The sequence below is a fragment of the Ziziphus jujuba genome, chromosome 3 (assembly GCF_031755915.1).
Source record: "Ziziphus jujuba cultivar Dongzao chromosome 3, ASM3175591v1".
Taxonomy (NCBI): Eukaryota; Viridiplantae; Streptophyta; class Magnoliopsida; order Rosales; family Rhamnaceae; genus Ziziphus; species Ziziphus jujuba.
In genome coordinates this window covers 20,260,976-20,278,158 of record NC_083381.1, presented here as the reverse complement: position 1 = coordinate 20,278,158, position 17,183 = coordinate 20,260,976, and the positions used below count along the sequence as shown (strand labels likewise).

At 36.0% G+C, this 17,183-nt stretch overlaps 1 pseudogene; it reads left to right on the top strand.

Annotated features, from left to right (window-relative positions):
* Positions 1 to 1,674: 1,674 nt before the first annotated feature.
* The window catches only part of LOC107422718 (uncharacterized), a 37,644-nt pseudogene continuing 22,135 nt past the window's right edge, over positions 1,675 to 17,183 (top strand).

Sequence of the window (17,183 nt, the reverse complement as noted above, 5' to 3'; positions counted from 1 at the left end):
TGGTTTTATTATTATTATTATTATTTCATCTGGTTTATTTTATTTAGTTGTTAATGTGTTAAAATGTTGAAACAAGATATGGGATCACATGCTCATTTTCCTCGAGTATCGAGCAAGTTCAAACATTCATGCGAAACTCTGAAATCAGATTTTACAGGTAAGGTTTTGAGTCAATTTTTGAACTTAATTTTGCTTGTTCCGCCTGTTTACCTTCCTTTACAGTTTAGAGATTGATTCAAACTAAGTCAATAAATATAACATCTGCTTGTATAAGATATAAGAACATTTGCGATGCTTCTCCACACAAACGAAAGTTCAAGAAGGGAAGTCTGACTGCTATCAGAGTGATAACAGAAAACTCGAATTCTACAATGGTAATTATGGCTAGACCTTGCAGTGAGGCTAAAGGTCTTGCTGGTTATTTAGCATTTGCAATGCTTTAGATGCCATCTTCATGAGAATAATGTTGCAAGGAGATTGTAAGTGATTCTGTACTTGCACAAATTTCTGTATTTTTTCATGGAAAATTTTTTGTTTAGTGATTCTTGATCTCTTTTAAAGGTTCTAAATTCTTGGCCTTATCTGTTAGGCCAAGCCATGCTTGGCAATTAATTATTTACTTTGTATAGTATAATATATGTGTATAGACATGGTTAACAGTATCATGGTCAATTTATTTATTTATTTTCTTTTTTCTGGTGTGTGTAAGCAAGTCTTAACTTGATTGGATCTGTGTAATGTAAGTTTTTTGCACGTTTAAAAGAAAAAAAAAAAAAAAGAAGATACATATATCTTTTTTAAGATATACTCCGCGTCTCAAGGAAAAAGTATCCATATCCTTTGATAAGGCATAAGGTATGCTTCGTTGTATCCATACCCTCTTATAAGGCATAAGGCATGCTTCGTTCCCATTTCCAACCGATATGGAACTTCTATCCCTCTTGGGGTCCAACGTCCTCGCCTTCCACCTCCCTTGGGGCCCAACGTCCTCGCTAGAACACCGATCCTGGCTCTGATACCAACTGTAACAGCCCAGACTATCTGCCCCCTTGGGGTCCAACGTCCTCGCCTTCCACCTCTTTTGGGGCCCAACGTCCTCGCTAGAACACTGATCCTGGCTATGATACCAACTGTAACAGTTCAGACTATCTGTATGAGATGTTGTCCGCTTTGTTTGTTTTGGATCCCGTTCATACTGTTTTGTCAAATCGCGTTTCAAGGAAAAAGTATCCACATCCTCTTATAAGGCATAAAGGATGCTTCGTTCCCATTTCCAACCGATATGAAACTTCTATCCCCCTTCGGATCCAACGTCCTCGCCTTCCACCTCCCTTGGGGCCCAACGTCCTCGCTAGAACACCGATCCTATCTCGGATACCAACTGTAACAGTCCAGACTATCCGTATGAGATATTGTCCGTTTTGGGCACACCCGCACGGTTTTGTCAAAATGCATCTCAAGGGAAAAGTATCCATACCCTCTTATAAGGCATACTTCGTTTTCCTTTCCAACCAATGTGGGACTTCATACAATGGGTTAATCTATGGTTCTGAGAATCCGACCGAGAGGTTAATGCCTGGTTCTCAAAATCCTGCGCTCTAATTCCTTTAGGTATATTAAATATAAGCACAATCATATTTCCAAAAAATCTCAGAAAATGTTTGCTCATTAGTAATGGAGTTTTGGTTATTTATTTATTAGAAGAATGACTCCATCAAAGCTGTTGAAGTATGTGAATGTTTACAGCTCCAGAATCGATTTGGGTTTTTCAAACATTCAAATTGGATTGGAAAAACCCCTTTGGAACAAAGTTGTTTAGCAACAACAAAGGCTGATTGTCCAGTATTGTGGACTCTGTTTCTAAGCCACAGGATCTAGATTCTGTATATCGCTAATATTAGCTTTGTGATAATGTACTTGGAAAATTGTTCCTGGTTGTTTGGTTCTTGATTCTGGAACTGGAAGTTGGCCTTTAATTAACTCACTTGCAAGGGCAGTATCTCCCACAGGACATGTTTATACACTTGACTTCCTTCAACTTAGAGCAGCTTCAGCAGGAAAACCAAAAACCTGAAGTTCTACAATGTATCGATTATTAATTTCTTTCATGAAAATTATATTTATGTTTTTTTTTTTTTTTTAATTCAGAAACAAACAAACTTAAAGTGCATATAGCTTTCGGCTCTGAAAAAACCATTTGTTTAGAAGGAAAAATTAAGCTGAATTCTGTGAGAGAGGGCTTTAATTTTGTAAGCCATCTGCTACAGAAATCAAGTCATATGCTCTAATCTAGTAGGATATCGAATATTGATTAGATGTATTGAAAAATTAAAGCCATTTACTTGCATAGAGAGGATATTGAGAAGATGGGATTAAGCAGCTTGGCTAGGGTAGCGGTAGAGGTATTCAGAGTGAAGGATTTCCAGATAAATATTCTGGAATTGCAGGTTCTATGTCATTGAGTTACCTCAACCCTACTTGCTCATTCATTCAGCGGCTGAAAAAAAAAAAAAAAAGAATAAATAAATAAATTGTTGAAACAGCTCGCGAAGTTTGGATTCCACTTTTGTTTAGCACAAACCTCTTATATACCATTCAGCTCTTCCCATATTTGATCATGTGGGACTTATCACATTCTACAATTTCGCTTGTTCAATATGTCTATTTTCCTTTACATTTCAAAGATTGATTGCAAACCAAATCAATAAATGTAACATCTGCTTGTATATATATATATATATATATATATATAAGGACATTTGAGAACCTCCATCAAACATAAGAAAGGTTCAAGAGGGGAAGTCGTACTGCTGTCAGCAGGGTGATAAGGGTGTTATTCTTGGGGCTCTTCGTAAGAGGTGACCACGATGAAGACAAGGAAGCATGCGGCATAGAACATGAACTCTACCATGGTAATGGCTAGGCCTTTCAGTGTGAAGCTAAATGTCACATTGGTATTTTGACATTTGAAAGACTTTAAAATGCATCTCATGAGTCATGAATAATTTAAGAGATTGTAAGTATTCTGTTCTTGCACCTCTTTTGTGATCATTAGAAATTTCTATATTTCTTCATAAAAAAATTTTTGATTATTGATTCTGATCTCTTTTAAGGTTCTAAATTCTTCGCACAATTAATTGTTTTACTTTGAATAGTATGTATACATAATTAATAGTATCATAGTCAATTTTATTTATTTATTTAATTTTTTGGGTGCATGTAAGCCAAGTCTAAACTTGATTGGATGATTTCAATTTACCAAAAAAAAAAAAATATATATATATATATATATATACTTTTAAGATAAATTTCACAAAAATGAAATCGATATCATTACCAGCATCAAAGACTCAAAGTTATGTGATTGAAATTAAAATTATGCATCTCAAAAGTAATTAATTAGATCCAAGAAAGTACAGAAGAATATTATTTGCATTCATATGACGATGCTAGAGGCAGAGCATCAAATAGGCAGAGCATGATGAGGAAGCAGAGAGCTCGATTTGTATTGAAAAGATGTTGGTAACACTAGGACTAAAAAGAATATGGGTCAAATATGAAGAACAGAGCTATATGGGTAGAAAATAACTTGTTTTCTTGAATCTAGTAGTTAAGATTTGACATTTTTAGATACTATTTAAACTATAGAACTACACAAAAATCGTAACAAGCAAACTAAAATTACCCAAAAGAAATATCAAATTATAATCGGGGGAAGAAGAAGTTGGAAGTAAAAGTTGAAATTTTCAACAATCTTTCTTTTTATCAGGCAAGGGGAAGGGAAACAAAAAAAAAAAAAAAAAAAAAAAAAGAAAAAAAAAAAAAGAAAAGGAATTCACAATCAACATAACAAAATTGAGGACAAAACCAAATAATGGAGTATTAAACTATTAAAATCATATAATTCTTTTATATATTAATTGATGAATGACGTTGATATGATGTTGAAAAATCATGGAGATCACATGTTCAGTTTCTCTTTGATTAAAAATATAAGACTATTTAAGGAATCTATGGTCGATGAGAAAAAAAAAATGCTTTTAATTTCAATAAATATGTATTCTTGGTAATATATATTTAAACTGTTACTTTCAAACAAAATTTATTTTATTTTATTAAAATAAAATTTATTATTGATGATGATTGAATTGTATTAAAATATCATATCTCATGTTTTAAATAAAAATTTAATAAACATCGAAAATGAGTTTTAATTTAATAAAAGAAAAATATATTAATTTAAATGCATATGGTTAGTCCACACGTTTTGCCTGAGCCTATCACCAACTGATCTGTTGTTAGCCAAAAAAAAATTAATAATAAAAATCATTCATCAGTGATCATGATGACATGCTACGGAAATATTTTGGGCATGTACATTGCCAATTGAATAGTGCCGTGTAGCACTAAATCCAAATCATTTGAAAAAAAATCCAGACAGGAGTCCTCTAATGTTTTAGTTTTAATGCGGTTCCACTTTTATTCATATTTTATTTATTTATTTTTATTTTATTTTATCTTCTTCTCACTTTCATTTCCCTCACTCGTTCTTTTCCATAGTAAAACACCAGAAAATCTTCGCCATCGATATATCCTTGTATTAATTGATGAAATTTCCTTTTGTAAATTAATGCTCCTGTTTTTTCCCGTATATTGTATGCTGATATTGTTTGCTCATGATTATATTGGGATTAATAATTTATCTCAAATTTCATAATGTTTTCAAATACATTTTTTAAATTGTTGTTATGAATTAAGCCTTATACCCTACCAACCTAATTGCTAATAGCAAAAAGTAATTTGGCTGATTCTTTTACAGGAACATTGATTCAGCTTGTCCTTTTTGGCCTAAATATCTCCTTCTCTTGCTGTATAGACCTGTGTTGTAATCTTTTAATTTAAGTCAATATCATCCAAAAAAAAACAAAAAAAAAAAAGCAACACCCTACCAACCTAATCGCGAATGGCAAAACAGTAATTAATTGCAAGTTGTTTCAATCCATCATCATCCGATAACAATATAACCAAAGTCAAAAGATAGCATACGATCCGAATGTAACTTTCATTTTTTAGGATTGCCTTCGCGTGCCCAAATCTTATCATAAACCTCTTAATATATATATATATATATGTCAGGACCCGTCCAGAATTTTTTTTCGGAATCCTAGATAAATCGTGAACCTAGAGAGACCCTACCGAATTCTCCTATGGAAAATCAAACAGCATCTCCCCTAAGGATAAAACATGCCTAAAATTTACCTGTATGAAAATGCACTCCTATATACTACTACCTTATCTTTCCCACCTTACTATAAATAAATTCCATAAATGGCAGCACTTCGATAACAAATTAGATATAATAAATATATACAACTGAAATAATTTACTAAGTAAGCAACCAAAATATACCATCACAGGTTCATGACCGCCCACACCACCCACTTAGTGCTGTAAATCTCAAATACATTTCACATCGTTTTAAAAATATACCAATGTGTAGTATAGAAAGAAAGATAAATTAACCGCTATATCAACAATAATAATAATACCAACCATTTAATGCTAATGATGATATTAATATAACTCACCCGAGGCTATCAACAGTCATCCCACATGCCCAAAGGCTATCATATAACTACACCTATCCAAGGGCTGTCATACTCGCCCGATGGCTGTCACTTGCCTAAGGACTATTATTGTAACACTCCATCCCGAAGTACGCTGGAATTTTCTCATGTTGACCAAGATTGACTGGGTTTGATCGTCGTTGACTGAGAAGAATCAAACTTTGACTTTTTGACTCGGCACGAATTCTAGGTTGATCAAGGCACCATTATGAAGTATGTATCGACACGAGTCTGTAGACTAGTAGCACGTCGAAAACGGAGCTACGGTTTGAAAGTTATGAGCAAAATAAATTGATGTCCGAACTGTCCGAGGGTACTGGAGTTGATTTTTTATTTTTATGAAATTGAGGTTTGACTCATATATGGTTGCGATGTACTCATCGATATGAGTTTGCAAACTAACGGCACGTCCGATTCGGACATGTGGTTTTAAAGTTATGGACCTACAAAGTTTTTCAAATATCGTATTATTTTAATATTATTTTTAAACATGTAAACAGTATATGCCACGTGTAACTTAGTTAATGGTGCCATGTGTCATAATGAGAAAATGCAAATTGTCAGCCACAAGTAAATGTTATATTATATTATATTATTTTTGCTATTATTTTATATATTATATTATTATGATAAAATTTTATTATTTTAATATTATTTATTTATTTATTTATAATTCGTTTTCTTTCTTTCCCCACGTGGGAAAACACCACGGGCCCCTCATTCTCTCTTCTTCTTCTTCTTTTCTTCTTCTTCTTTTCTTCTTTTCTTCTTCCTTCTTCCTTCTTCCTTCTTCCTTCTTCTTCCTCCCATCGGTCTCTCCTTGCTGTATCTTTTCTAGCCACCGGACAACAACACGCGCTGGACAGATAGAAATCCAGTAGAAAACCCGACCGGTAACCAGAAGGACAAGGCCGAACGTCGCCAAATGCACCAGGATCGGCCCTCCATCGTCGGCGATGGCAAATTGGTTTTTCGGCGATCCTGCCATCATCCGGCCAAATTGATACTCTTTTCTACTATTTTTGGACCCTCTGAGCTCAATTTTGAGATTCATTCAACTCAATTCCTTGTTGTTTGAGAGATATGAAAAGTTGAACTTTGACCGAATCTTTCCGTCAACTTTTCAGTAACCGCCTGTCGATTTGAGCCCAACGGAAGTCAGTAACGTATTTCTTGTCTCTTTAGGTTCTTATAGGTATCTTATTTGTGAATTATGATTGAGTATTTTGAAAAATGCCATTTTTGGATAAAATATTATTATTTTAATATGGTAATATGAAAGATGTACTGTTTAATATTTAAATAATTGTTATTTATATTGAAGATGTTAAATTGTGTTGAATTGCATAAATATGGGTTGAATTAATATTTCTGAAATTGGAAAGCTGTTAATTTTGAAGGTGCTATTAAATTATTATTAAATTATTGTTAATGTTATTGTGAGATTATGGTATTTGTTAGAATATATTTTTGTATACTTATTTATATGTGAAGTTGTGAAATTATATGTGGATTAAATGATATTTGTTGTGAATTGATCTGAAAATTGAGGAATTAATTGTGTTAAATTACCGTGATAACAAAAATATATTATGTAATTTAAATTATGTAAGAATTTTTATATTGTTTTGGTGAAAATTGATTTTATTGATTTGAAAAAAAAAATTTATTTAAAATTTAGTATTTCCAAAAAAATATAATTAATTAATTATTCATAAATTTGATTTTATCTTATTTTATCGAAACTTATTATTTTAATAATACTATAAAAAAATTTTATAGTTTTTAGATGCACCATACACGTACCGATGTTCTGTAGTTATGGATATGATTAGCGCGCAGGTGGATGTGGATGTGATTAACGCGTAGGTTGTAATGTCTCCCATGAGTTGCCATCGGACCGAGGGCAAGCAAGTTTGATATTGGCTATAGCCCCCCCCCCCCCTCCATGGCTGGGATGACGGTTTAAGTAGCAGTGCGGTGGGACGCCACGCGATTGTATGCTAGTTTATCTCTTTAACCTCCCCGTCAGACAGTGCTTTAGGATGCTGGGCACCGTAGAACACCACTAGTATATAGTATATGCATTAAGTATCTTTTGTATATATATACATGTATATGTTATATTTGTATATATCACACTGTATAGGGACAGCGATCCGATGTGGTCTATGAAGAGCTAATCTCGTCACTATGTTGCCTACGAGTCCAGTGGATTGGACGGCCAATCTAAGCAACCATCCTGGACTGTATTGGTAGCAGGGTGCTGGTGATAGCTGGAATCATGGATTGCGCAACATGTTGGAGGGTATCATTTGTACACCTGATACGAGTGTATATTTGATAATATTTTTTGAATTTTAAATTACTATTTGATCTCGTATTATTCTATCTATTCATAATTTGATCTTCTAGCATTATACTTAATTGGTTTTATTGTCATTACTATTATTAATATTATTCTCGTTATTAATATTACAATTATTATATATCAGAATTATATTTACAATTATTTTTCATTATTACTAATATTATCATCATCATTATGATGATTATTATATTTTATTATTATTGTCATTATTTATTTTTATTTTATTATTATTATCGTGATTTTCATACTGTAGCGTTGAACAAGTGTTACAACCAATGGGTGAGAAATATGGCCATCGAGCAAGTATTATTGTGAAGTCCCACATCGGTTGGAAATGGGAACGAAACACTATTTATAAGTGGGTGTGAATACCTTTCCCTAGAGAGGCCTTTTAAAACCTTGAGGGCTGGGTTGTAAGAGAATTTCACAGGCCCAAAGTGGACAATATCTCATGCGGGTGGTCTGGGCTGTCACATATATATATGTATAGTTTCTTTTTTTTGAAAACATTTATATACGCATAGTTATATGCATGATGATTTGCAAGATGCTTATTTTATTACATCTTCCTGCATATTTATGTGTGTGTTTCTTCATTTACACTCATTAATTCCACAAAAACAATGCAAAATGAGACTAATTCATTTTTTATTGAAATTATATATATACAATTTTGTTATATAGAAGAATAGCTTTACTTTATAAAAAAATAAAATTGACATTATTTTAGGAGAATCAATTTTATTTTAGAGTGATTATTCTATCACACAACATTATTACGAAATGGATCTAACCATTCTACAGAAAAACTGATCTTCATGAAACATTAACATGAAATAAATAAAAAATCCTCTTTGGAGTTGTTTTTATTTATCTATTCTATAGCAAAACTGACCTTCATGAAAGATTGACATGAAATAAATAAAGAATCCTCTTTGGAGTTGTTTTTATCTTTTTGTTTAAAAATAGAATTCATAATTAAACACAATAAGCAAAACTTTGAAAATTAGGATTATTTGAAAAAAAATAAGAAGAAACTCTTGACCAAGTTATAATTATTATAATAGTAACCAAAAATAAATAAATAAATAAAATTTCCACTTGCTATTAAAAATGCAATTGAACGAAGATAAACGTAGGATGAGAAAGCAATTGATCAAAGAAATCATTTTAGTAACTACTCTGACTTTTCACTAATTGTAATGCAACATCAACGATGGCCTGCTGACCCCTATGCCAAAGTCCGGCATGGGGTACACGGGCTGCCAGGCCATCAAACTTATATGGCAGCCCATCAAGCAGCAACCCATGATGCAGCTCGCCATCAGATGGCATGTCAGGCGGCTGCCCGTCAAGCAAGGGCTCGTGAGGCAGCTTGCCATGTTGTGGCAGCCCATCAGGCAGCAGCTCGTCAAGAGGCAGCTAGACGTGAGTTTGAACATCATGCAGCAGCTCATCAAGAGGAAGCTTTCCATGAGGTTGAACTGCAAGCAAGGGCACGTGAGGCAGCATGCCAAGCAGCAACAGCACGTGATTAGGCGGTTGCTAGACATGAGGCAATCCTTTGGGAACATGTGCGCATGCAAATTGAATGTGAACAAGTGGGGTTTTAAGTACTCTAAAACAACATTGCAAATGGAATGTGTATATATATTGCAATTAGTTAGGGTCTTTGTATTTCATGATTAATTTAGGAGATCGATCATCATTTTTATTAATTACTTGAGAATGTTATGGTACATATGCTACAGGAAAGAAACTTTTTACAATATGCGAGGCTGGCTGTTGGTGCTGGAAATGTAATAGTGCCCGCTGCAGCTTTGGCGGTCGGATGGACGTGCTACATCATGTGGATCCGATCTCACTACAAATAGTTAATCATATTGTGATTCCGGTATTAATTCCAATTAGTTTGTGGTTTTATTTGTTTAACTATTGTAAGAGAGTGATGAGAAAAGTACTTTTACTATTGATATTAAGTTGGATTGATTTTGTACATACTGTTAGGACACAATTTGCCTTGCAGAATTGCTTTTCACCATGTGCATATGGATTATAAATTAATAAGTGATTATATACATGAACATGATGAATTTGAAATATATAAAGTATGCATATAGGTGTGATGAAAAACCAAACTTATCTGAGCCAAAACTCCTTGAAACTTTAAAGTCATGAACCATCCTGACTCTTATTTAAACTTTTACATAAGCCTATCACAGTCAAACCTACACATAGACATAGTTGTTGCCATGCCCATCATATTTAAATATTATACAAGTAAGAGCTTCATTTGCATTCCAGTTCTAATCATTAGCTCTCGCTTGTCCAAAAACCATCAATGGAATTGGCAATGATCAAGCAAGCCTCCCGGTGTTCTTGGTCTTCATGAAGAACCCCTACTTTCTTTAGGGAGATAGTTATGTGATTGAAAGTTAGAATTATTCATCTCAAAAGTACTTAAATTACATCCAAGAAAGTACAGAAGAACGCATTCATATGAAGAAGCTAGAGGCAGATGTCACGAGCCTAACTTTTCCAACACTCCCGTGCCGCACTTAGCACCTCCTTTGTTAAGTAAGCCTTGCCCACAAGCCAACACAATGCGAAAGCTAAAGATAGTAGAGTAGGAAGTAGGAGAGTTTAAGAGAATGTGGAGAATACTTGTATTGCTAGAATACTTGGATATGTTACAAATGAGAGTCCAACCCTTTATATAGAGGGCTTGGCACGTATCATAAAAATACAAAGTTTTAGATATGTACACATGGCATACATCTAAATGAGGTTCTAGAGTATTCTACTAGATATTTACAAGGATTATTCTAAAGAGATTCTCATCTACATTAGTCTAGGTTTCTCTTGAATATTCTAAAATATTCTGGGCTTCTCTTGAATCTTCATGGAGAGTGTAGAACTGTAACACCCTGTCCCCAAGTATACCGGAAATTTTTCAAATTTGACCAAGGTTGACCGGGTTTGACTGTCATTGACCAAGAAAGGGTCAAATGTTGACTTTTTATTCTTGTTGGAATTTCACATTGACTGAGGTACTGTTATGAAGTACACATTGGCAAGAATTCGTAGACTAGTAGCACGTTGAAAACGGAGCTACGGTTTGAAAGTTATGAGCAAAACAAGTTGAGGTCCAAACTGTCCAAGGAGTGCTGGAGTTGACTTTTTATTCATGCAAAGTTGAGTTTTAATTCATGCATGATTGTGAAGTACTCATCGATACAAGTCCGTAGACTAGCGGCACGTCCGATTTGGACATGTGGTTTGAAAGTTATGGACATGCAAAGTTTTCCAATTATCGCAATATTTTATTCTATTTTCGAATTATGCACAGTGCATGAACATTGACGCCATGTATCGACATCTTAGAGGTCCACGTGGGTGAAGACTGCCACCCATGGTGGCCTTAAATTGGTGTGAAAAGAGGGGGAAGGAGAGAGAAAGAGAGAGAGGGGAGAGAGAGTGAGAGAGAGAGAATCACCGGCCGCCGGAGTTGCAAACATTTCTGGCCAAATCTTGCCACATGCACCGGCAGGCAGGAGCGCCTCTCCATTTCTGGCCAAACCCCAAAATTTCACGGCCAACCGATCGACGATGCGCCCGGATCGGGGCTTTTTTCGGCGGCGGCGCCGCCACCTTCAAACCCAGATTTCTCCCAATTCTGGCCACCGTTTACCTCACCGCCGGTCCCATTCTAACACCCACCTTGAGACCTACCTCCCTGCCAAAAATCACGATCAATGGCCACCGCATGCGCCACCGGCGGCAACGGTTGCCGGTGACCGCCACGGCTCGCCGAAGAAATCACTATTCTGGCGAGTTCCAGGTTGCACCACCCACCTTTTCCCACTAATTCCAACTCCTTGAATCCAAATCCGGTGTTCTTTTCCTCCAATTCACGACGGTTTGGGAGAATCAAGGCTCTAAAGGCCGAGAGCTTTTTGGTGAGATTCCGGCCACCACCAGTCCGATCTCCGGCAAGTAAGACCAGATTCATAATCCTTGTCACTCAAGCTTCGATTCGGTATATTACTCGTCAATTTTGGTTAACGTTTGTGTTAGTCCCCTGGGTACCGGGTATTATTTACCCGAATAAAATATTAATTTATTTGAGTTGTGTAATATTGTTGTTCTAGGAGCACGTGTACGTCGTGGAATTTATCCCATGGAGGATCTTGGATTAATTGCGTGCTCCAGGTAAGTGACCCACCTTCAAAATTATTTTGGGATGTTAAGATATATATATTTTGTGTAAATTGGTTGTTTGAAAAATATGTTTGATGTGTTGAATATTTAGTAAATTTATATTTGGAATTTTGATGCCAAAATTGAATGGAATTAAATATTTGTGCATTATAAAATATTTTGGCTTTAAGAAATTTGAGATTTTGGTAATTATTATCAAATTTCATTGTTGGAATATTTCATAATTAAATATTTGATAAAAATGTTTTATGTATTTGCTATTAAGAGAATTTCCATATAAATTGTATTGCTAAATTATAATGTTTTTAATATATGTTTTGGTGTCAAAAGAATATATTTGGGAATTTAAAGAAATTATGGTTTGATTTATTTTAATTATTGCTATGGTTATTATTCAATTATTGTGCACAATTATATGAATTAATTATATATGAAATTTATGTGGTTTTAAGGATTTGTTGATTTAAATGGATTTTGAGGATTTGGGAAAAATATTGTTTTAAAGAATTATGTTTCAAAAATATTTATGCCATTGGAAAATTGTATATTTGAGTTGATGGAAATGAAAGTTGATGGGTTTGAAAATTAAATAATTGTATTGACGGATTTTGTGATATGAGAAAATTATATATATTATTGAAGTATTCATGCTGGTGATATTAAAGAAAAAATGTGGGATGGTGAATTTGAAAAGTGGTATAATTCCCACGGTGAATTTTGGAAAAATTACGTACCTTTTTTATAATAAAATTTGGTTATTTGTTTTAAACGCACTCATACAGTACTGGTGTTCTGTACTGTATGTGTGGATGAGCGTGCAAATTATAATGTTTCCCGTGAGTTGCTATTGGACCGAGGGTAGGCAAGTTTTATATAGTGCACATAAGCCGCCCCCCTCCATGGCCGGGATGACTGTTTAAGCAACGGCGCTGTCGGGATGCCGAAGCGACCGTATGCAAGTTTCTCTCTTTAGCCTCCCGCCGGACGGTGCTCGGGACGCTGGATATCGGAGGGCATCACTGGTATATGGTGTGGTGCGTCAAGTATAAATTTTCAGATAAAAATTTCAAACCCTAAAGGTTTTAAAATCGTATTTAAATTAAGTGCATTTAATTTGTTTTTTATAATTATTTAAATTATATTTTTAATACTGTTTATCTTAATTTATTTAATCAAATTATATGAATTATATATTGAATTTTTCTTTTATGTTATATTTCTTTCATGCAAGTATTCTAAATTTATTTTATTATATTTCATTACATTTTATTGGTATTTGGATTGTTTAATTATTTATTAAATTAATTATTATTGGATTTGTGGGGCATAAAATATTAGGTTTTGCGAAAATGTTTTAAAAAGGGGAACATTTCCAACATAATGGATGGTGAGGATTTTGAGAGGAAATATTATTTCCAATTAATTATTATTTATTTACTTATTTATTCTTAATTAATCAAGTGTACTATAATTTTTATCACTATTATAATTGTACAGTAGATAAGGTCACTCACTGAGATTATTAGCATCTCATATTTTCTAAATTCCGTTCCCTAGGTACAAGGTTTGGGAGATGTTGATCGTCCGGGGAGAGCCTAACGTCTTAATTCATTGCTGAAAGTCCAAGAAACATTTCTTCCCTTTCTCCTCTCCATCTTGTATTGCTTCTTTATCTGGCATTGTATTAATTCCACATTTATTTTTATAATGCTCTGTATACTGTATTGGACATTTAGTTATTAATTATGCACTGATTTACTGTTATTCATTTGGAGTGCTGCAAATTTGTGGAATTATATTGTAGTAATGTGGGAGGAATAAGGGAATGTATATAGAAGTGTATTTTCAGTGCAGGAAATTTGTGGTAAGTCCAACCCTTAGGGGAGGTTCTATCGGATTTTCCATTGGAGGGTCCGGTAGGGTTTTCCTAGGATCAGGGCTTGTCTAGGGTTCCAGTGAGGAATTTTGGACGGGTCCTGACAAGAACCTTCCGGCTATACCTCAAGGTTTTCACCTCTTTTGCACAGAATGTGACACCTTCCCCCACCTAATCTCGCGACGCCCTCATCGTGTCTTCTTCCTTGAACCTCCGAATGTGATCTTTGAATTGCCATAAAGCCTCTTCATGCTCTCAACTAGCTTCACTATCCGGTAGGTTCTTCCACTTCACTAGGTACTCGGTATAGTTAGGCACTCTTCTACGTCGTATGACCCAATCTGCAAGTATAGCCTCTACATCCTTGTCAAATGAAGTCACAACCGCCATAGGTGCCCTCTATGATTCCTCATGACTAGGGTCTTCCATGTCTTGATGATAGAGCTTCAAGAGACTCACATGGAAAACAGGATGAATCTTCAACTTAGGAGGAAGTTGTGGTTGATAGGAAACTTACAATAGGAAATGATCCCTTTTTGCGTTGTACCAACCCTTTATGTACCTTCCATATGGCCTTGAATTGTTGGGGTAGTAGCTTCACCATGACCAAATCCCCTTCTTCGAATGCCACATGCCTTCTCTTGGTGTCTGCCCACTTCTTCATCTTCTTAGATGCTTTGTCCAAATGTGCTCTAGCTAAATCGGCTTGTTCCTCCCAAGACTTGGCAAACTTGTAGGCAGCAGGGTTTTTGCCTCCATAGCTCAAGGCTAAGGCATTAGGAGTCGTAGGTTGTCTCCTCATCACGATCTCAAATGGACTCCTATTAGTCGATTCGCTTCTTTGTAGGCTGTAGGAGAATTGAGCCATATTAAGCAACTTAGCCTAATCTATTTGATTGGCACTCACATAGTGCCTCAACTAAAGCTCCAATAAAGCATTAGTGCACTCTGTTTGTCCATCACTTTGCGGGTGGAAGCTTGTGGAGAAGTTCAAATCCAAACCAAGGAGTTTGAAGAGCTCGGTCCAAAATCTTCCGGTGAATCGAGGGTCTCGATCACTAACTATGTCGCTAGGTACTCCCCATAGCTTCACCACATGCCTTAGGAATAGTCAGCCCATCTCCTCCGCTGTGCAATCCGTAGGTGAAGGGATAAAGGTAGCATACTTGCTAAACTGATCCACCACGATGGTAATGCTACCATAGCCCTTAGACTTAGGTAAACACGTGATGAAATCCATTGAAACACTCTTCCATGGTCCATTCAGAATGGGCAACGGATCTAGCAACCCTCCTTGTTGCTTTTGCTCTATCTTGTCTTGTTGGCACACAAGACATTTCTTCACATAGACCTCCACATCATCTCTCATATGGGGCCAATAATATGTAGCTCCTATTAAGGCTAAGGTGCGTCAAGTGCCCGGGTGGCCACCCCATTCGGTGTTGTGGCATTCCTTGATTAATTCTTTCCTTAGGTTATCCTTCTTTGGCACGTATATGCAATCCCCCATAGTCTAGAACAAGTCATCTCTTACCCAAAACCACCTAGTCTTTCCTTCGTTGACTAGGGCCATGATGTTCTTTGCCATGGGGTCTTGTGGGAGTCCTTCCTTCATGCGATCCAACAAGGTGCACTCAGACCGACTTATGGATGCAAGTTCAGCCTTCCTACTAAGTGCGTCCACCACCACATTCCTCTTCCTCGGCTTGTACTCCATCTTGTAAGGGAACTCCGCCAAGAACTTTTGCCATCGAGCTTGCTTGGGGGTGAGCTTCTTTTTGGTTTGGAAGTAACTAGTGGCGATGTTATCTGTCATGATGGTGAAGCACCCTAAATGGTAATGCCTCCACATGCGTAGGCAATGGATGACCGTCGTCATCTCCTTCTCTTGCACCGTAGAGCACCACTCCATGGCATTGAGCTTTCTACTTTCGAATGCAATTGGGTGTGTAACACGCTGTCCCGAAGTACGCCAGAAATTTCTTAAGTTGACCGTCGTTGACCGAGAAAGGTCAAATTTTGACTTTTTAACTCGATAAGAATTCTAGGTTGGCTGAGGCACCATTGTGAAGTACGCATTGATCCGAATCCGCAGACTAGTAGCACGTAAAAAACAGAGCTACGGTTTGAAAGTTATGAGTAAAACAAGTTGAGATCCGAACTGTCAAAGGGGGCTAGAGTTGACTTTTTATTGTTGTAAAACTGAGCTTTGACTTATGTATGGTTGTGAAATATTCGTCGATACGAGCTCATAAACTAATGGCACGCTCGATTTGGACATATGGTTGGAAAGTTACGGACCTGTGAAGTTTGTTGTAGATAGTTATTACTATTCATCGATATGTAAGTGTGCGTAACAGCAATGCCACATGTAGCATTATAAAGGGTGCCATGTGTCACGACAAGGAAATGCCACATTTTAGACAATTAAATATTACATTATTTTATTATTATTATTATTGTTTTACTATATTATATTATTATTATTTTAATATTATTTTATATATTTATTTATTTATTTTCTTTTTATTTTTTCTTTTTTTTTCTTCTTCCCCACGTGGGAAAAAAAACAACCCCCCCCCCCCCGATTCCTTCTTCTGTCTTCCTTCCCTTTCACTCCCGCCGGTCTCTCTCTCTCTGCTGCACCTCTTCCGGCTGTTGCATTGCCACACGCGCTGGATGACGTAGTAGCCCATGGCTGGATGAGCCCGGACGTTGAGTCACCAGTCGGCAGACGCGCCGGGATCGATGCCCAAAGCTGACAGTTGGCGAGGTGGTGGGTGGTTGGTTTTCCAGCGGCCATCAGTCGCGAGGTTGGTCCTTCCCCCTAGTTTTCAATCCGCTGATTCCAAAAATGACATCCATTTGCCCAAATTCCAAGCCATTGGTGAGATGAGTGGAGGGGGAGTCCAGCCGAAACTTCCCAGCCATTTTTCGGCTAACTCCGACAGTTCCGAGCCAAACGAAGGTTGGTTTTACACTCATCGTCTCCTTAGCTTTCATTTGGCACCTTATTTGTGAATTGTGATTGAGTATTTTGAAAGATGCCATTTTTGGATAAAATAATATTATTTTAATGTGGTAATCT